This window comes from Natrix helvetica (assembly GCF_964273705.1).
Source record: "Natrix helvetica genome assembly, chromosome: Z".
NCBI lineage: Eukaryota > Metazoa > Chordata > Lepidosauria > Squamata > Natricidae > Natrix > Natrix helvetica.
In genome coordinates this window covers 65622341-65644813 of record NC_138554.1, presented here as the reverse complement: position 1 = coordinate 65644813, position 22473 = coordinate 65622341, and positions in this window count along the sequence as shown.

Here is a 22473-nt window from a genome sequence, read left to right as displayed (position 1 = left end):
GCATGAGTTAACCAAAGCCCTACCCAAAGGAAGCAATATGCCACTCCTTCCACAGGCAGCTCAAGCCCGAGGGTACTGGGGAACTTATCTGGTTGTGTTGCAGGCCCACAGCAAGCTCCGAGCGAACCGGCTGTAGAAGCTCCAGTCGCGGCCTATGAAAGGTTACAGGAGCTTCCACCAAGTGGAGCTGCGGAACAAACAGGTCCGTCCGACCTGCTCAAAGAACACCCTCCGACTGAACTGTGCAGGTCAGGCTGAGCTACTCAAAAGCCCGTCTACCTGCATGACTACGTGACCAGTAGGATTGTTCCATCTAAGAGGGGAGGGGTGTTACATACTAGCTTCAACTATAGTGGTTTCCACCAAAGTCCTCTGTTTCAGTGGGAACAGAATTTAATCTCATTAGTCGAAGGGTCTGACAGCTCCCTATAAAAGGGCTGCTGTCAGACTCAACCTTCGCTGGATTGTTCTCACTTATTGCATTTCATAAGGAGCTGTTGTTACCGTTAGCCCGTGTGTGCCTTCCCATTACCTGATCCAACAATTGGCTTCTGTTTAAGATCCATCTACTTTGAAACCGGTAGAGAAGCTAACACCATCTTAATCCTCCACAGCAAGAAAAAAAAGGAGAGAGGAGAAGAGAAAAAAAAAAACCTTCGTAATTCCCAGGTCCAAAATTTATTCTTTGCTTCAATCCTTGCTCAAAATAAATCACACATAATAAGTTTGTAATCAACCAAAACTTTTTAGCTGCTTCTGCTTTTCCAAATTCAATCAAGGTTAAGTTGTCTGCTATCAGTAAGAGCACGTGCTTTTTTTTCTTGGTTATATTAGCTGAAAGGAATTCAAATAAAGTAAAAGTATTAGCTTCTGTTTAAGATCCAAAGCCAAATTTAGAGTTTATAATTGGGTGGGTTTGTCACTTCTCTGCTTTTTATTCTTCTGTTCAAAAGTGTTTCAAACAAAGAACTACTGGGGGAGCTGGTGATACAACCCTCCACCTTCCTTTCTTCCTTTCTTTTGGAAAAAAAAGTCCCAATCTAACCATCAGTATTATTTATGTTCTCAAGATCTCTTTGCCTTTTCCAGATTTAATTTATAGTTGTGAGTTAGATAAATTCTCTTACCAGGCCTATCACCTCTCCCGGTCTCTGCCTGCTTCATTTGCTTGACAAAAAGCCAGCATCTTGTCAGCCATGATGACTGCCACCCCGAATCTGATTCATAGGCAAATCTCTAAGCCACGAGGGATCTGTTGCTTCCCCCAAGGTCTGATGAGATGCTGCCCTTCTTCGCCCCCACCTCAAGTGGTGGTTCAGATTCAAAAGAATCTCGGAATTGGATTGTTAGACAGGGTTCATGTGAGACTCTTATGAGCCCACACCCCCCACATCTGTCCAGCTGGAGAACTTCCTGTCGACCTCAGGTGTGGCCTGTTTTGTGGGAGTGGCTTGGCGGTCATGTGACTGGGTGGGCATGGGCAACTTGGAAAATGTGGTGAAACTCACTTAACAGCGCTCTTGCTTAGCAACCAAAATTTTGGGTTCAATTGTGGTCATAAGTTCTCTTTCTTTTTCTTTCTTTCTTTCTTTCTTTCTTTCTTTCTTTCTTTCTTTATTTATTTATTTATTTATTTATTTATTTATTTCTCTTCCCACTTTCTTTTTCTTTCTTTTTTCTTTCTTTTTCCCTTTCTTTCTACCTTTCTTTCTCTTTCTCTCTCTTACTCTTTCTGTCTCTCTCTCGGTGTCTGTCTGTCTCTCTCTGTGTGGCTCTTTGTCTCTCCCTCCCTCCCTCCCTCCTCCCTCTCTCTGTCATTCTCTCTGTGTGTCTGTCTGTCTCTGTATCTCTGTCTTTCTCTCCTCCCTCCCCATCTCTGTCACTCTGTGGTGTGTGTGTCTCTCATTCACTCTCTTTGTGTGTCTCTCTCTCTGTCAGCCTGTCTCTGTCTCTCTCCATCTCTCTCTCTCTCACTCACTCTCTGTGTGTATGTGTGTGTGTGTGTCTGTCTCTCACTCACTCACTCACTCACTCACTCACTTAATCACTCACTCTGTGTGTCACTCTCTCTCTGTCTGTTTCTCCCTCCCTCCCTTCCTCCCCCCTCTCTATTTCTCTCTCTCTCTCTGTGCCTCTCTCTCTGTGTCTGTCTGTCTGTCTGTCTCTGTCTATCTGTCTCTCTCTCTCACTCATACACACACAGACACACACATACTGTGGTCAGCTTGTTAAGTATTCCAATCACATTTGAAACACTCAACAACTGGCCTTCATTTATGGTTTCTTGCAGCATTCTGCAGTCATAGGACCAAAATATATGATTAAAAGTATCTTGCAGCAGTGTTTTTCCCTGGGGGGAGGCTCCCCAGGACATCCCAAGACTGATGCCACCACATCTGTCCTCTTTGGGGATATGTCCTCTTCAGAAGGACAGGGCCCCGCTGGTCCCCTCGTGTTCCTCATCTTCTGGCCACAGCCCCATGCTGTGGAAAATATAGGTACGCGCACACCCTGCACAATTACAGCCCGGAGCAAGACCAAACCCCTCTCCCAACTGGCCCTTCCTCCCTCAGAGGGCTTTGGAGGATTTTGGAGGGAAGCTTCTGCAGAAGCCCAGGCAAGTTCCTGCCATCACAAAGTCTCCAAGGTTGTAATTGTACGGGGCATGCATGCACATCTATGTTTTCCATGGTGTGGAGCTGCAGCGAGGCTCTGCGCAGCTGGCAATGACTCTGGAGCCCATTTGGGAAGACACAGGAGGAAGGGCTAGTTGGGAAAGGGGCTTTGGTCCTGCTCTGGGCTGAAATTGTGCAGGGTGTGCACGTGCCTATGTTTTCCACAGCATGGGGCCGCGGCCAGAAGACGAGGAGTGCAAGGGGACCAGCGGGGCCTCGTCCTTCTTTAATGTTATTTTAATTAAACAAAAACACAAAAAAAGAATCATCCTTCATTACATCTTGTAGAAAACATGTCGATTGGTTACAGGTAACTTTCGTGCATTTCTTCCACAGTCATTACTTATAGTTCATATTAGATTATACACTTTAAATCAATAAACTTTGTATATCTTACTATCAATGTACCACAATTCTCATTTGACTACAATTATTTGAACGTGCTTTTACCTCAAATTATTCATACTTAAAGACACAACCACATAATGGCATTCATTAGCTATTTCAAAAATTCTCCAATAACATTACACCTTTATGACATATTCTAAGTAAAAGTTAATTAATACAATTTCTAAATCTTTCCCCCCTCCCCCCCTAACTCACTGTTTAGAGTTTGTATCCAAGTTACTTTTAGCAATACCAGAGCATGCATATATTATTAAACAATATCTATTGACATTTCCTTTTTGTTATTATAATTGGCTAAAAATCATTTACTATTTATATCCCACCTCCTCTTGTCAAACCCAAAAAACATTACACCTTTATGACAAAACCTAAATAAAAGTTTGTTAATAAAATTTATAAGTCTTTTTCCCAGATCGCAATTTGCAATTTATATCCAAATTTCTTTTACTAGTTTGCCAGTACACACATCTATATATCATTAAGCTGTATCCATTATCATTTCATTATTGTTATTATAGTTAATTATTTGTTGACAAATAAATATTTAATAACATCTAAAACAATCTAAGAATGACTAAATTCCTAATTATTGATCAATCAAAATTAACTAATTTTTTATTATCAACTTTCATTGTCAACCTGAATCTTTCCAGTAACAAAACAGTCTTATCTCTCTTGCCAATTGTGGTGTCAGTCTTCTTTGTATTTTTTTATAGACCTCTCCACACTTTGATGCTTAAAGTATCTCTCAGGTAATCTCGTTGCCCTCCAGTTGTTATTAAAATTAGCTCGTCTTTGGTTGTCCATCGTGCTTCTGAAATTTAATTCTCTTCTTAAATCCATCATCATTATTACCCTTTCTTCTTCTTCTTCTTCTTCTTCTTCTTCTTCTTCTTCTTCTTCTTCTTCTTCTTCTTCTTCTTCTTCCTCCTCCTCTTCTTCCTCTTCCTCTTCTTCTTCTTCTTCTTCTTCTTCTTCTTCTTCTTCTTCTTCTTCTTCTTCTTCTTCTTCTTCTTCTTCTTCTTCTTCTTCTTCTTCTTCTGTATCTTGGAATCTGGGGTAGAGCTCCAGTTTGTTGAATTCCCTCTTCCATATTCCCTTCGTTCCACTTTCACCCACATTTGCTCCATTAATAAATTCATCTGTTGTCTTGTCCTTATCTTCTATGTCTTCATTCTCCCCTTTAATTTTTGGGGTCCAACCCCTTCATCTTTTGCTGTGAGGAACACTAGTTTTTCCAACTTCTCAATTCTCCCATATCCTTCCAATAAATTTTGAATCCCAGCCAAGATATTTTGGAATTTAAGGTTTCCTCATCTGAATATTGATCCATGTTTCCAAAAAAGAAGAAGGAAAAGAAAAAAAGAAACTAGTAGCCACTGCCACTCTAGTCTTCCAGGCCTCTTTTATTTTTTAATTTTAGGTTGACTTAAGCACAAGTTCTTTTGTGCTCTTCAAAAGATAAGGGTTCTGTTTTTTTCCCTTTCTCTCCCCTGCCAAAATAGTTCTCAAAGGCACCTGCAAAAACAATTCTTGTCCTTGGCTCTTTATCAGTTTCTGTAAACAAATTGCAAACCCTTCAGCTACAAAGTCAGTAAGATCAAAGAGGAAAAAGAAGAGATACGTTGTTTCAAAAACTCCAGCCTCTGATCTCCAAGTGGCAGTGTTGCTACTTTTCACTTTCTAATATTTATCTCTGGCTTATAGGAAACAAAGTTCTTTAATGAAATTTAATAACAAGTAATAGGAAGAATTGTTAAAATAAAAAGGAAGGTTTTAGTCTAGAAGTCAAAAAATAAAGTAACAAAAAGCAGAAGACAAAAATTAATCTGTTCACTTTAAGAGGAGAAACGAAAAACGTTGCGAGCACTTCAATCCACAAAGTATAGTTACAAAGGAAAAAAAAGCTTTCCAAAGTAATCCAATATAAGTTAATTTCGCCACTTAATTCTTTTGCTTAAGAATCTAATTTGGCTTTTAACAAAAGTTTCTTTGTGCAGTCTTTCCAAAAATAGGAAAAAAATACCTCACCAGATGGACTCACTTTCTCTTTTCACTTCCTTCCTTCTGCAGCCGTCCCAACTTCATCAGCCAGGGGCTGCCTGTTTACGCCAGCTTCAAGAGCTTCCCTTGGGTCAATCAGGGACTTTGCAGTTTCCCTGAGACCAGCAAGGCTTCGTCTTCCTGATCACCATCTCTATGGGACGGTTTAGGTCCAAATGGACCCTCCAATGGCAAAAGTGCCAACAGCAGTCTCGGAGTGTTGAGACCGCATGTTGTATCATCGCGACGTTGGCTCCTCCTTCCGGGGCCTCGTCCTTCTGAAGAGGACCTGTCCCCGAAGAGGGCAGATGTAGAGGCATTGGTCTTGGGATGTTTTGCGAAGCCCCTTAGGGAAAAACACTATGGAAGATGGCTTTTTAACCAGGCGGCTGTCAGAGAGAGGGCAGTGCATGTGGGCTTGTAAGCAGTAAGCAGTCAAAGAAGGAAGAGGAGGCGAGGATTCGGCTGTTGTGCTTCCTCTTCTCTCTGACAGCCGCCTCATTTACAATGGAGGGCGTGGGGAATGCATGTGTTTTCCTCCCTCTGCATGGATTTACTGTGGGAGTAAGACACCCCTAACACACCTTGGGTGTGTGTTCTGTTAAGATACAGCCTATTGTGCCTTTAAATGGCTTCTACTGTTCTGTCATAAAATGCCTTCTACTGTATAGCGCAGTGGAGTTGCCATGATAATGGCTTCACAGTACTCCACTAGAGGGCTCCCTCTGGTAAAGAGGAAAATCCAACATTAGAAATTATGTTTGGTTTGGACATTCTCCCCCTATAAATAAATACTTGGGTAATGCCAAGTTATCGGCTAGTGTAGAATAAATACATAATTTCTTCCTTACAATGGTCCTTCAAGCATTGGAAGACTGACATTATATATCTCTTTAGCTATCCTTTTGTGTTATTGTTAAGCTAAACATATTTACTTCCTTAACTATTCTTCTATGGTTTAATAAAAGAGGGATAATTCCCTCAGCATTATTATCTCCCTTTTCTGTACTCTTTCCAATTCCTCAACATCCTTTTTTTATTGCAGCTATCAGAACTGGCATAGATTCCAGGTGCAGTCTGATCACTGTTGTCCAGGGCAGAATTAACATTTCTAGTAAGATCAACAATATACCTTTGTTTATGCACCCCAATTTTGCACTGAATGTTTTGAAAACTGCAGTCACTGCTGCCTCATGCATAATTAGTCCTCTGATACTTCTAATAATATTAGCACTAACTCAGACAACTCCTTGTTTTATATTCATGCATTTGATTTTTCATTTGTATATGCAGAATTTACATTTCTGGCTACAGAACAGCATATTTTGGATAAAACCCCTTAATTAACTTTATTAAGATCCTTTTGAATCTTGAATTTATCACCTGAGGTAAGAATCCTCCTAAAATTATATTGTTCTGTGAATTTGATGAACATCCCTTCTATTCCTTACTTAAATAAATTATGAAAAGGTACAGGAGTGCTTGATCCACGACAGAACCTTGCAGTATCTTACTGCAAACCTCCCTCCATATAGAATATATTCATTAAGAACCAGATGTTAGGTACAGGTGTTCAACGCTTTGTGAATCCATCTGATTATGGGATCTTCCATCCTGGACTGTTCCATTTTATGAAGAAAGATGCTATTGTCAACTTTATCAAGCATCTTACTTAAAGTGTTCTATATCTACAGCATTTCCTTGATCTACTCCAGTGGTGGGTTTCTGCTGGATCGCACCGGATCGCGTAATCCCATTGGTCGATGAACCCGGAAGTAAGTTCCTGCCCCGCCCCTTTCACCGGACGGCGCTTGCCTGCGCTCCACCAGCTCGGGCGCGACCGGAGAAGTTTCTCTTCTCAGAAATGTCTTCAGTGGAGCGGTGGCAGCCTGGCAGGCTGAGCCTGCATCCCTTTCAGGAGCTTCACTGAAGAAACTTCTCCGGTCGCGCCTGAGCTGGTGGAGCGCAGGCAAGCGCCGTCCCATCGCCAGGGAAACAGTGAGTGAGGTGAATCACGTGGTTGCTCAGATCACACGGGCGCAGCCCGAGAAGACATTTCTGAGAAGAGAAACTTCTCTGGTCGGGCTGCGCCCGTGTGATCTGAGCAACCACATGATTCACCTCACTCACTGTTTCCCTGGCGACGGGACGGTGCTTGCCTGCGCTTCACCAGCTCAGGCACGACTGGAGAAGTTTCTTCAGTGAAGCTATTTATTTTATTTATTTATTTTATTAAATTTGTTAGCCGCTCCCTCTCCACAAAGGGACTCGGGGCAGCGTACAATAAATAAAAACACATATTATAAAATTACACATTGTACGGAGGAGGTATAAAACACAATACAATATTATAATAACATAGAAATATTAAAATAAGTTAAATTAAAACCCCAATGGAAATTACAAGTTTAAAAATTGCCAGGAGGAATAAAATGGAGCTATTGTTGAGCCAGGCCTGCTAGTTGAAAAAGGTGGGTCTTGAGTTTTGAACAGAAGGAGCGGAAGTCGGTGGTAATCCTAATATCCAGGGGGAGGTCATTCCAGAGGGCTGGGCCCATCACAGAGAAGGCCCTACTCCTGGGCGCCGCCCTCTGGCACTGTTTAGTGGACGGCACCCGGAGAAGTCCCTCTCTGTGAGAGCGAATTGGTCGTAGGGATGTATGGGGCAGGATGTGATCCCGCATGTAGCTAGGTCCTGTGCCATGGAGCACTTTGAAGATGGTAATCAGTACCTTGAAACGCACCCGATAGACCACAGGAAGCCAGTGCAGCTCGCGCAGGAGAGGTGTTATATGGGAGTATCTCGTACTCCCCATAATCACCTGCGCGGCCGCGTTCTGGACCAGCTGCAGTCTTCGAGTGCATCTCAAGGGAAGCCCCATGTAGAGAGCATTACAGTAGTCTAGGCGGGACGTCACCAGCGCGTGAGTGACTGTGCGAAGGGCATCCCGGTCCAATAGGGGGTGCAATTGGCGCACCCGGCGAACCTGGTGGAATGCCCCCCTCGCCACGGCTGCCACATGGTCATCCATGGACAGCCGGGCATCCAGGAGGATGCCCAAATTGCACGCCCGTTCCATGGGGGCCAGTTGCTCGCCCCCAATGCCCAGTGTTGGAATTAGCTGGTTGAACCGGGGGGCCGGAAGCCACAGCCGCTCCTTCTTGGAGGGGTTGAGTTTGAGTTGGTTGTCACCCATCCAGACCCGTACGGCTTCCAAACACCGGGACATCATTTCAACGGCCTCGTTGGGGTGGTTCGGGGTGGAGATGTACAGCTGTGTATCATTAGCGTACAGATGATATCCCACCCCAAAACCACGGATGATCTCACCCAGCGGTTTCATATATGTGTTGAACAGGAGAGGCGAGAGGACTGACCCCTGCGGCACCCCACAAGTGAGAGGCCTCAGGGACGACCTCTGCTCCCCTGCCAACACACGCTGCGTCCGGCCAGAGAGGTAGGAGCAGAACCACAGTAGAATGGTGCCCCTTACCCCCAGCCCCTCCAGCTGGTGCAGGAGGATACCATGGTCGATGGTATCAAAAGCCGCTGAAAAATCTAATAGGACCAGGATAGAGGAACAACCCTTATCCCTGGCCCTCCAGAGATCATCTACCAACGCGACCAAGGCCGTCTCTGTGCTGTGCCCAGGTCGGAAGCCGGACTGGCGCGGGTCTAGATAATCATTCTCCTCCAGGTGACGTGGGAACTGTTGGGCCACCACACTCTCTACAACCTTCGCTAAAAAAGGAAGGTTGGAGACAGGACGGTAATTGGCTAGCTCCGTTGGGTCCAGGGAAGGCTTCTTGAGTAAGGGTCTCACAACCGCCTCTTTCAAGGCAGCCGGTAAGAACCCCTCGCCCAATGAAGCGTTCACTAGCACCAAGAGCCAGTCTCGTGTAACCTCCCAGGATGCCAGTACAAGCCAGGAGGGACACGGGTCCAATGAACATGTGGTGGCTCGTAGTCGCCTGCGTAACCTGTCCAAATCCTCGATGGCAACCGAGTCAAACTCCTCCCAGAATAGTCTCTCAAGACTCGCCTGGGGCATCCCTCCTAGCCCACTGAGTGGGACCCATTCCCTCCGGATTTGAGCGATTTTATCCTGCAGATATTTCCCAAATTCCTCTGCCCTGCCCTGTAAAGGGGCTTCCCATGGTCTCTGCGAAAGAAGAGAGCGGGTCACCCGAAACAGGGCGGCAGGGCGGTTATCTGCGGACGCAATAAGGGCGGCACAATGTCGACGTTTGGCCGCTCTTATTGCCACAAGGTATGTCCTTAAGTAGGTTCGTACCAGTGTTCGGTCAAGTTCAGAACGGGAGGATCTCCATCGGCTCTCTAGGCATCTCTTGTGGCGTTTCATCACCCTTAGCTCCTCGGTGAACCAAGTGGCCAGGGTGGTTCGTTGCCGCAGGAGAGGCCGCAAAGGCGCCACCCGGTCTAAGGCCCCGGCAGCCTCATTATTCCAAGCGGCTACTAGGTCCTCTATCCGGGGGCGGGTCAGGTCTACAGGAGGTGGCCCAAGCTCCGTCTGGAACCTTTCCGGTTCCATCAGGCACCTGGAGCGGAACCATCTAGGACATTCCGGTTCCGCCTCCCCGCGGCGGGGGGTAGCACCAGGGAAGTCAAGTCGGAGAAGTGAGTGATCTGACCATGACAGGGGAGTAATAGCTATGTCCCCTATTCTCAGATCACTCGTCCACTGGTCAGAGACAAAAACAAGATCCAGTGTGTGGCCTCCCTCGTGTGTGGGACCCTGAATTAACTGAGTCAGGTCCATGGCTGTCATGGAAGCCATGAACTCCTGAACCACCTCAGATGCTTCTCCCACCGATGGCAAGTTGAAGTCCCCCATGACCAAAAGTTTGGGGGTCTCAACTGCCATCGTTGCGATCAGCTCGAGGAGCTCAGGCAGGGCCGCTGATGTATAGCGAGGAGCCAGGTATACAATCAGCAGGCCCAACTGTCTCCCTGGGCCCCATCTCACGACAAGGGATTCACACCCGGATGTCTGTGGCACAGTGAACTCTCTCGGCTCCAGGTCTTCCCGGATAATTACCGCTACCCCACCGCCCCTACCCTGGGCCTGTGGCTGATGGAATGCACGATAACCTGGTGGGCACATGTCCACGAGGGGTACACCTCCCTCGTGGCCCAACCAGGTCTCTGTTATTCCTGCGAGGTCCGGCTCCCCCTCCAAAATCAGGTCATTAATGAGGGGGGCCTTGTTAACAGCGGACCTCGCATTGCATAACATCAGCCAAGGCCCTGGCTCTGTAGATCCTGGCCACCTAGTGTGCGGGGGTTGGTACAAGCAACCGGGTGTAACCAACAACCACGGTCTCCCAACTGACTGCAGGTTCTTAGTCTGTCCTCGCACCCACCCCTCCCCACGACCGTTGGTATAACAGAGCCCTGTACTGGAATGCTATTATCACTCTCCTCCCCCACTCCGCTCCCTCCCCTCCCGACCACACCTGTTTGCCTGGCTCTACTTTCCCTCCTGGCCTGAATCCCCTTCCCCCCTACCCTGGAACCCCTTAAAACTGTTAAAAAATGATTAATTAAAACCCCCCTTAATTTCTGCTTCCTCCACCTCTCTGGGTTAACAAACCCGTCATCAAGGTGGGACCTTGAAAGGTCTGAGGGCCATACCTGCGAGAGGGGGGACTCTCGCAGTAGTAGTAGGTCTGACCTGGAATATATAGAGTTCATAGGTTGTCATAGGGGCGAGCTCATTTTCGGGTGCTGTTGTTAAAATCATAAGTTTGTTTGTGAGCCAGGGTTCCCCCACAAAAGGGGTATGTAGATGGTGGTTATCCTTACCCTGGATGGAAAGGGTAGGTTGGTGAGCTAGCAGGCTAGCCAGAATGGTCTACAAGTGGAGCCTCAAGGGGGAACTGGGGAGCAGTTTGTAACAAGGAGGCACTAGGAGCAGTTTGTAGCAGGGCGTTAAGGTAAGCCTTGGTCAGATAGTAATTTGAATAGAGGAAGGAAAGTTGTCAACAAGGGCGAGAGTGTAAAAAGTCAGACCTGCAACAAATGGCCACCAGTCTTCCAAGCGTCTCTATCCAGTCTCAGACATGAGTGGCCATTTGTCTCCTCGGCAGCCTGGCTGCCCAGGGTTGTTGTTTCTGAGCCTGCAGGGCCGTCTCGGCTTTCCTGAGCTTCCCTGCAGTCTCCGCTGGTCTGCTAGCATTCTTTGGCACCCAGAAAGCGCCCCAGGACTCGTTCTCACCTCTCGCAGCCCCCCACTGGTCCGGGATTTATGGTGGCCAAAAGGTCCTGCGTTCGGCGTCTTTAACCACCTCCACCACCGCCGTTGTCCAAACCTCTGCCGCCTGGGCTGCATGGGTTGTCCGGGATTCCTTTCCTCCTCCGGGTGCCTCCGCACCGCTCCATTCCGCTCCATTCCGCTCCGTTCTTCCGTTCCGCACACGAGCCGGCAATCACCAGCCCCAGCCCCAGCACCAACTAGCTAGCGCGTTTCTGCCTCACCGTCTGGCTCTCCGACCACCCTGGTGATCCAGCCCAAAGCCAGGGCGAAGCCAGGGTGGTCGTCAACGAAATTCCGACCCTCAAGATGGAACAGAGGGCCGGCAGCACCCCTCCCATTAGGGAGGACCCCCGCAAACATGCAGAGCTCATAAGCTGACCGCCATTCCCTCCGGAAGCTCCTCCTCAACTCTCCTGAAAGGGACGCAAGCTCAGCCTGCCAGGCTGCCACCGCTCCACTGAAGACATTTCTGAGAAGAGAAACTTCTCCGGTCGCGCCTGAGCTGGTGAAGTGCTAGAAGGGGGGGGGAGGAGCAGAAAAGACAAAAAGGAGAATGAAAGGGAGAAAGAGGAGGTGGGGGATAGGGGATCCTTGCTGCTTTCTGAGCTTGGTGGTTTTCTTACAGACATTTCATTACCAAACTAGGTAACATCATCAGTGCTAGAGGGGGGGGGGAAGGAGCAGAAAATACAAAAAGGAGAATGAAAGGGAGAAAGAGGAGGTGGGGGATAGTGGGATCCTTGCTGCTTTCTGAGCTTGGTGGTTTTCTTACAGACATTTCATTACCAAACTAGGTAACATCATCACTGCTAGAAGGGAGTGGGGTTGTGGGGAAAGGAGGAGGAGGAGAAGTCGAAGGACAAAAAGGAAAAAGATAAGGAGGGAGAGGACTGTGGGGTCCTTTGGTGTTCTCTGAACTTGGCCGGCAAGCCACTCCCACCCGGTCACATGGCTGGCAAGCCACTCCCACCCAGTCACATGGCCGGCAAGCCACTCCCACAAAGGAGGCCACACCCACAGAGTAGGTTCCAAAAATTTTTGAAACCCACCACTGATCTACTCTAAAACATTTTGTCAAAGTTTGCCTACTTTGACCTATTTTTAACAAAACTAATTAGTATTCACATTGTTCCTTTCTATCACTTGCAAGATCAGGGTTTGTTACCAAGCTAACTGGTCTGTTGTTTTCTTTTTGGAACACTGGAATAATATTAATTCTCCAACAAACCTCTGGTACTTTTTCTTTACTCCAGGAACTCTCAAAATTATAGTTAGGGATTCTGAGTTTATCATCCTGGAATGTAATCCATTCAAACCTAGAAAATTATATTCATTCACGGCAGTTAAATGTTTTCCCACTAATTCCAATCTGTTTTATCCTGCATTTGTGGCTTCTAACAGGTTTGACTACTTTTTCCTTTTCAGGAAGGAAAGACAAATGCAAAATAGGGATTAAGCAGCTTAATCTTCTCCTTTCCATTTTCTCCAATCAGCAGCCCTAGTGCTTGTCAATTTTTCTGTTACTCTCCACATAATTTACCCCCTTTATATTGTTTATTTCTCCATTGTAACATCAGTAAATTAGAACACATACATATAATTATTTTTTCCACATGCACATAGCATTCTAACCAGTTGCAGTGGGGATGATTAGAGGAAAAGCTGTCATAGCTACAGCTATTAATTATATGTGAAATAACATTCTATTATTTTTCTTTGTTTATATCCTCACTTGCTGACCATTATGAAATTTTACAAATGTTATTTGCATGTTGGGATATTGTGTTTCTGTTTTTAATTCATAAATGGATAAATCTCTCCTTGTTTTTCTTTCTTGTTCCTTTCTATTTCTTTTCTCTGTCTTGCAATAAAATATTTCCTATCTGCTTTCATACTATTTTCTCCTTAGGATATAATAACAACAGACAGCAGTAAATATTTTTCTCTAGCAGGATGAAAACTATGTGAGATTTATGTTGCCAAATGTGAAGAGATACCTTGCGTATGTGAATCTGCATGTAAAATTATGGTCTTTGGAATGGAAAATGACATCTATTGGATGGCAAATAAATGACATCTTATACAGAAATATTTTTAGCTTGGCAGCAACATTAAAAGCAATTCCCGCAGCAAGAAGCAATTCCAATGCAATAGCAAAATCCTTGACAATCATCATGCTGTGAATTATGCTTTTCACTACAGAAATAATGTATTCCCACAGCACATTGTATTATTGTAATTTTTTTAACTACAATTTCCTGAAGGAAGCATTTGGACTTTATTTTTTACAAGGAATTGTGAACACAAGTCTTTGAACAACAGCAAAAGCAATATCTGAAAGATAAGTTTCTTTCTTCCTCCCATTTTAATTTGCTCCAGTAATCAAATGGAAAGTAACAAGCAAACAAAGACATAATCTTCCCCAGGCATCTTCATTTACATGTGCAGTGTGAATATCTCTTGGGAGGAGGCTCTGGGATCCATAACTGTGGATGTCAAATTCCATATTAACAGCAATTTAAAAAATACAAATTAGTACTCCATCTATATAGCCATTGTAAATCCCAACTATAGGAGAAAATGTATCTATTATTTCAATGGGAAGCTCTATTTTTCAAATAGTTTACGAAAGACCATGACAAAAGCCCTGATGAAACAACAATCATTTTATCATACATTTCTAGTTGGAGAGACTTACACATCTGTTGTCTTTGCTTTTGGGGTTCCTGGTATTTAAAATGGCCTAAATTGGTTTCTGGAGACAGTATTAGTCATAAAGGTTATTAACCACTGATTTCCAAATGGCTCTGAACTGACCTCATTCTTTTTTAAAAAAAATCAATTTTGTCTGACTCTCAGAGACTATCTTAGATGCTTTGTTTCATAGAAGACTCGTTTACCATAGAGGCTTGGGGAATATACTGGCTTGTAGTGATGTATTGTCCCAGTGACTGAAATTCACAATTAAAATTATACTTTTATATTGAATTATGTTCTAATTTTTAAAAACCTTTTATTTGCTTTACTGCATTGTAAGCTTGAAATGTTCTAGTCCTAGTCAGTCAGTCAGTCGGTCAGTCGGTCAGTGAATGAATGAATGAATGAATGAATGGTCCTTTGTAATTTTTCCATTGCAGAGTTTAAGGGATTCTCCAACTTTTGTTTTCCAAATCATAATCTATTATAAAGGGAATCCTTCCTTTATTCTTTTGAAGTTAGTTTTCCCAAAAGTTGTTTTGTTCTCTTTACAGTTATATCCCCCCCCGCCCCCGGCCTTAATTTGTTTGTTCACATTCACTTCTCTAAGAGGCAGTGTGCCTAAAAATCTAATCTTTAATTTTCAGATTTCGCAAAGTGCCCTGTGAATTGAGCCAACTGGCAAACTGCTACACCTACATGTTTGTATTCTAGTTCCTTCTCTTAAATGTTGTCCAAATGCTGACTCTTCTGTGTCATTTTCAGTACAATTGGCTGGTTCACCAGGCACTGGTCCAAACTCTACGCAGCCTTAAAAAGAAGATAGTAATAAATGCAATTCTTTCCATTTGCTTCTTTGTGTTTTAGCAAAATAGATACAGTATATTGCTGCAGCATGATGCTGAAATAATGATGCCTTTTATTAGAGTTTAATTTTATTTTATTAAAATTTTATTAAACTTTAATTTGTTTTATTTAATATTTTATTAACAATTATTTTATTAAAGTTTATCTTATTTACTAAAGTTGATGGGAAGTTGAAGAACAGGTCCTGTGGTACAGCCAGAACGATGTTGAACTGAACACACTCAAAACTGTAAAATGATAGTAGACTTTAGGAGAAGCCCTATTCTATCACTTCTTACAATACTAAACAACAGAATAGAGGCCTTGAAGTTTCTAGATTCTCAGGACTTAAAATGGACACCTAACACCAAAATATCATTTAAAAAGCACAACAAAAAATGTTCTCCCTTCTCTAACTGAAAGCTCAGAGTGCCCAAGGAGCTGCTGATACACTTCTCCAAAGGAATTGTTGACTGTCATTTTCACCTCTGTAGCTGTCTGGTTTGGCACAGCAACCAAACAAGTCAGACACAGACTTCAGTGGATAGTTAGGACTGCAGAAAAATATAATTGCAACCAGCCTGCCTTCCATTGAGGACCAGTATACTGCATAAACCAGAAAGAGAGCTGAGAAAATATCTGCAGACCCCTCACATTCTGGACAAATTGTTTCAACTTCTTCCCTCAAGGCAACATTATAGGGCAATGTATGCCAAAACATCCAAACACAGATTTCCCACTCCTCCCCACTGTGCTAAATAACTAATTCCCACAACACTGTCATGCCCTGGGATGTCAAACCACATATGTAGTAGGGCTGTATTACTATTACTGTTGTCCTTCTCACCTTTCCTATAACCTATTTCCTTCGCTTCTTATGACTATAACTTTGTTGTTTATATCTCATGATTTATGTTGATTGATTATTTAGTATCATATGACTATCACTGAGCATTGTATCTTTTGACTTATGGTGATTGCTTGTATATTTGCTGAGAGCTTATTCACCAGAAACAAATTCCTTGTGTTTCCAATAACCTGGCCAATAAATTCTATTCTATTCCATTCCATTCCATTCTATTCCATTCCTATTCCTATTCTTTCCCCAGAATGTTTGAAGATCTTCTGGGAAATGATGACAGTGGGTTATGCTATCCAAGAGTGAACCCATTCTATCAATGTTTTAAAAAGAAAATGAATAAGAGTCAAGTATTTCCACAACTGCTATTGCTGCCTACCCACCTAATGAAAAGCAGGGAAAGGAAATAAATGGACTCAATATAAATAAAAGTGAGCCATCTAGTTTCTCATACACCCTTTGCAAGGGAAAAGAATAAATGGATTCCTCTTCAGTATTTTTTTTTCTTCCAGTTTCACAGAATATATTGAATTTTCTAAATCAAGTAAGCCCAATATATTCCATGATACTGCCAGAAACAGATTCAGAAAGAGACAAGCCAGGACAATGTTGTGCCCCTATTCTCAATTCTTGAAGCAATTCCAGAAGGATACCATGGTATCAAGAGTCATTGAGAGTAAAACAAAGATGCATTGCCTTCTCCTGCTCCTGCCAAAGATCATCAGAATGTTTGACCAATGCTGTCCCATATCTAGGTCTGAATCCAGTAGTGGGATTAAGCTGGTTCACACCAGTTCATGAGAATTGGTGGCTAACTTTCTGAGCAGTTTGGCGAACCAGCTGTTGGAAGAAATCTGCTTCCAACAGCCTTTTGTTTTTCCCACCTTATGGGGTTAATCCTACGTATCAGGAAGGTAGGAAAGAGGCTTTCTGGTGTGCTTCTGTGTGTTGTTTCTAACCTAATCTTGTTTATCTTTATTGCCCTGCATAAGTGTTTTCCAAAACTGCCTCTGTGGTTAAGCCTTGTTCCATTGTAACAGCTGTTAATGGTTCTTGGCAGTACACCCAGACTTTCTGAGAGGCTTTTCTGGAGTTTTTCCTCCTTGGCTGGTACTTTTATTCAGGGGCATGACTTTCTTTAAAGGGGAAGGGTTATTTTAAGCTTTTTACACTGCTTTATTGGTTCCTTTTGGGATGTACTTTCAACATGGCTGAATCCCCTCCCAGCCACTCCTTGCCTCCTCCATCCCCAATTAAGGGTGGGAGGGGGCAATCGGGGCCTCTTTCTTCCCTGTATCCCTAATGATCTCTAAATGGAGAAATCTGGCTAATCTTTTTATTTGTTTGTTAAAAAGGAGGGGGGCTTCGGGAGATCTTCTCTCCCCCCACTGATGGGGAAGCAGTGAGGTAATCTTTTTGGACCACTGCTGCCTGCCTGATAGCATTAAGCAATGCTGCCTAGGAAAAAAGATTTTTCCCCACTTCCCTCCAATGCTATCTTTCTTAAATCTGGATGACTTCTTTAGGATATTTAGGTTATAGATGAGTGAGACCAGCTGGTATCTTTAAGTGGTGCAAATGGATCTAAGGATTGCTTCTTCTGGGTGGGAAAGGGTACTTTGTCCATTCACTGAGCACAGGAGTCTCTTGTCTATGGGGATTCTTCAGTCATCCAGGTCATGGTTATCCCAAAGATGCTTTTTTAAAGAGGCAATTGGACTTTCTTGGTTTCCAGAAAGTTCGGTTGCCTCTTGAAAAAGCACCTTAGGGACAGGAATCTCTTGCATTGCTTCAGAGTGGGCAAGGCACATGATTGCTCACTGATAATAAGATATTTTTTTTAAAGGAGTTAGAGGTGTGGAGTCTCCCTCCAATTCGCTTTAGTTTTCTCTCATGATAATAAGTCTTAGTAACATGGCACCAAGCTTGAAGTTACTTAGATATCTGTGGCATGTACTAATTTTATTGTGATCCTGACAAGCTTGGGAGGGCAGAGACTTCAACCTGGGTCCCCTATATACTTTGTTAATTTGTCTCTTTAGGTCAGCATTTTGTAACCCAAGTATGACCACCCACTTTCTTGAGAGCTTAAATGACCTCTCTGCTAAAGGGTTTCACTTTATGAGCAAGAGTCGGCTGCTGATAGTTAGCGTTGCATTTTAACTATTTTAATTCCTCAAGGTACTCTGGCACACTGCATGATTTGTAACTACAGGTTGCAGGTATTGCTGATGAAGGGAGTTATTCGGACAGAATAGTTTAGGTTTCCATGATGGCTGTGACTGTCATTGATTTTCAGTGTATATTTTCTCATTTCTAATCTAATGATTGGTATTTAGGGCAGATTTTTGCAAGCAAAGAAGCTTTTTGTATTTTTGTACAAGTAATCCTTGACTTATAACAGTTCATTTAGTGACCATTCAAAGTTACAATGGCACTGAAAAAAGGGATTTATGATCATTTTCACACTTATGACTATTGCAGCATCACCACAGTCACGTGATCAAAATTCAGATTGTTGACAACTGCCTCACATTTGGGATGGTTGTATTCTCCCAGCGTCATGTGATTTCCTTTTGCAACCTTCTGATAAGCAAAGTCAATGGGGAGGCTAGACTCATTTAACAGCCATGTTACTAACTTAAAAACTGCAGTGATTCAGTTAAGAACTGTGGAAGAAAAGTCGTAAAATGGAGCAAAATGCACTTAATAAATTTCTCATTTATAGCAATATAAATTTTGGGCTCAATTGTGGTTGTAAGTTGAGGAGAGGCTGGCCAAGGCGAGGCTGGGTGTGACAAGGAATGGTTGGGATGGGCCAGGCATGGTGAGGAGAGGGGACATGGCAAGGTGCCCCTTGATGTGAGTAATGTCAAGTTGACCACACCCACCCAGTCACCTGACCACCCAGCCACACCTACTCAGCCGGTCAGTAGGGCAGAGAACCAGTTGTTAAATTATTTGAATCCCACCACTGACTTAATCCCAATTGAAAAGGGTCTAGATAATCTATTTACTACAGCATCTGCTGGAGCTACAATATGACCACCTTCTCAAAAACCTTGCTCAGAAAGGAAAGATAAATGATAAAAAGTGTCTAAAAATCTAGCAATATTCGCACAAGAAGGTGAACTATAGCCTTCTTAAATGACTGGAACGCCACCCCCTCCTCCAGATATGTATTAGCTAGTCCCCAAACCCACCCATTTGTTATCTCCTAGGAAGCTTTTATCATGTGAGGGGCATGGATCTAAAACTCTCGTGGCCAAGCTCACATTCCTTAGAATCCTGTCCATCTTCTCGGGAGTAACAGAGTCAAACTGTTCCTAGATAAGTGGACAGCCATGGGCATCTCCATCTCAACAATGTCACTCCAAACTGGGGAAAAATATGAGTGACTTTATCTGCCAGGAAATCAGCAAATTCCTCACCATAACCCTGCAGTTGCATCTCCAAGTCCTCCTTCCCTAAAATGAACTGGATTACCCTAAAGAAATAGGTGATTCTCTGCAATCTGTGTGGAAAAGAATTTCTACTTTGCCACACAGCTTGCCACATTAATAGCAGCTCTTACCCATGTTTAGTTGCAATGATTCTTTGTCTTCTGCCAGTAGGTCTTGATCCACTTTACCTCTGTCAGAGTTTGTTGCAGCAAACACACACAGAAAGCACACACAGGTAACTGATTCAGCAGGATTTATTAACTTCTCTTTATATATAATATAACACATGAAGTAAATATACGATACCAAAAGCAGATTTTCCAACATGGTAGTAAATACAAGCAAAACACAAGCAGGGGAGAGAACAGCAGGGGAGAGAACAGCAGGGGAGAGAACAGTTTTAGAACAGAGCTTTAGTACAGAACAACCACACCAGGCTCCTTGCTGTCTCCTTGTTGCTCACACAGCAAATACTGTTTCAGTTTCCAAACATTGGATGACCCAGTTGCCACGTCCCTTCGTTGGCTGACATTATTGTCATGTTTCTTCCAGTCAGGAACTCTCAATACACTGACACCTCTCAGTTCCTTCATACACCATGAGACCTGATGAGATTCATGAGGTTGAAAAAGGTTGCTTGAGTGCATTTCTGGATGACTTGGGGCAGAGCCATGGAAGTCGTGGTTTCCATGAATTATTGAGTTATCTCTGAACCCACAGCCCAGGCATTATTAGGCAGATGTGGTGCACTATTGGCAGTAAGTCTTCAGTTCCATACCCCAATAAACAAATGTGCCAACTAGCTGGTGGAAATTTGAGAGGTAGGAGAATACTCTAAAGTGGGTACAGAAACTATAGACATAATGGTCTGAACTTTTTTCAATGCAATAGCATCTGAACATTGTCTAACTCAGGGTAAAAGAGGCTGTCATCCATTGGACACATTGGAGACTTTTGGGTTAGGCTCTTGGATGGGTCTGGATTTTTCAAGATGTAGTAATGGCATTGTCAAGGGCGATTCACTCTTTCTCCTAGTTGCTTCTTCACTCTCAGTTTGATAACAATCAGGGGTGGGGGGTTGGAATGTCAGGGACAGAATGAAATGCCAAGACCCTGTCTGCAGATCCTAAGACCCTGCTGCCAGACCCAGGGTTGTACAATGCAGATGCTTGAATGATTCAGACTGTTCCCATAACAAAAGAAGCGGATTTAATTGGACAACACAATGAACTGAACAGGATGGCCAAAGAGAAAAATTAAGTTTAACTATGTGGGATTCTGCGCAGGAAAACCAGAGTGCTTTCACTTCTTCTGTAGCAATGTAGTGTATTCAATGAAGCTTTACTTTTCGGAAGCACAATGTCCCAGGAGTTCTCTTTTTGGATTCTTTAGCTGGACAGTTGACAGGCATAGTGATTGTGCTAGTTGTAGGAGCTGCCAGAGCTCCTACAACTAGGCACAATTAGGTGCCTAGGTATTAGGTATTGTAAAATAGCTTCTGCTATTTTACAATACCTAATATTTGGCAAGAAATCAGACTTTTATGTTTTATTACAATTCTCTGAAAAATAAGTGGAAAACAAACTGGACTGTTTTTTAAAAAAATACTTTTTATTTATTTTTGAACAAAGACAAACAAACTAAAAAAAAAACATTTTCCATTACAAATTGTAGAAAGTGTGTCAGTTGGTTACAGTATTTCCATGCATCTCTTCCATAGTCATCACCTGCTTTTCATATCAAATCACATATTTTAAATTCACATATATTCATGTATATCATGATTATTATATCTCAACCTTAATTCGACTATAATTGTTTTTACATATAATATTCAAAATCTAGACTAGGATTATCTGATAACGTTCTATTAAATCATCCTAAAATCATCCAATCGCAATACATCTTTATAATATATTCTAGATAAAGCTTTTAAACCTCCTCTCATATTCTCCATGTGTTGTTTATATAAAATTTCATATGAGCAAACTAATATATCTATATGTATTGTTATCATTATTAATCATTATTTAACTATAGCTATTGTTACTTCATTTTATACATACTAGTAGTAAACTCAACTTAGCTTAGCTTTTATTATACATTTTCATTGCATCAACCTATATCTTTCCAGTAATAGTGCAGTCTTATATCTCTTGCCATTTGTAGCATTAATATTCTAGTTACTTTCTTAATAAATCTTTTATGAACTTCTCTTCGCAACATGTTGTTTCTTTTGTATCTCATAAAAGCTCGAAACCCAGCACCTGCTCTTTCCATCAACTTATCTTTGGTTATCACTGGTGCTTCTGTCAAGATTTCTCTCCTTATCTCCATAAATTTTTTCTCTTTTCTTCTTCTGTGCTTTGAAGTCTGGGGTAGAGTTCCAATCCATCTATCTCCCCTTTCTATATTTCACTCTTGCCATTACCAAGCACGCTCACTTTGTTGTCAGTATCCACAGTTTTCTTATCTCTTTGCTTATTTTTTTCTTCAATTTTTTGAACTCTGTCCTCCACATTCTTCATTTGATAAACATCTTCAGTTTTTCCATCAATTTTTTTCTCTTTGGTATTCAATATTCTCCAATCTCTTTTCATTTCTCTTTGTCACAACTAATAGATTTTGAATTTCAAACATAATCATTTGCAATGTTACAGTTTCTTTTTCCTGCTGCACCATTCTTCCAATTTTGCAGGTACTGCCATCATAGGATTCAAGGCTATTTTAATAAACTTCAAACAGGTTCATTTATTATCTTTCAAGTCAAAATGTTGTCTTCCCTCCAATAGCTAGTGATAAAACTGCCAAAAAGCACCTGCCTAAACAACTTGTGTTCTTCCTACTATCACTGTCAATAAACAAACTGAAAGAACCTTGAATGTCAAGTGATCAAAGAGAAAGAAGAAAAAACAATGTATCCAGCCTCCAGCCTCTAAGTGGCAGTGTAATTGATTTTCCTCCTGTTGTTACAACCCTCTTTATAATCCTTCTTATTATCTTCTTTATATTCCAAGTTTAAGAAAGGAAAAAAACCCTTAAATGGAGATCAAAAACAATCCAATCAATCCAATCAAGCATTATAAAAAAAGAAGGAAAGTTTTATTTAATCCATAGATGTAAGAAAAAGTGAAAAAAAGAAGAAAAATCAATTCATTCAGTTTAAAAAATAGGGAGTCTTTGCAGAAATTCCATCCATGAAAAAAAAATAGAAACAGGATAAC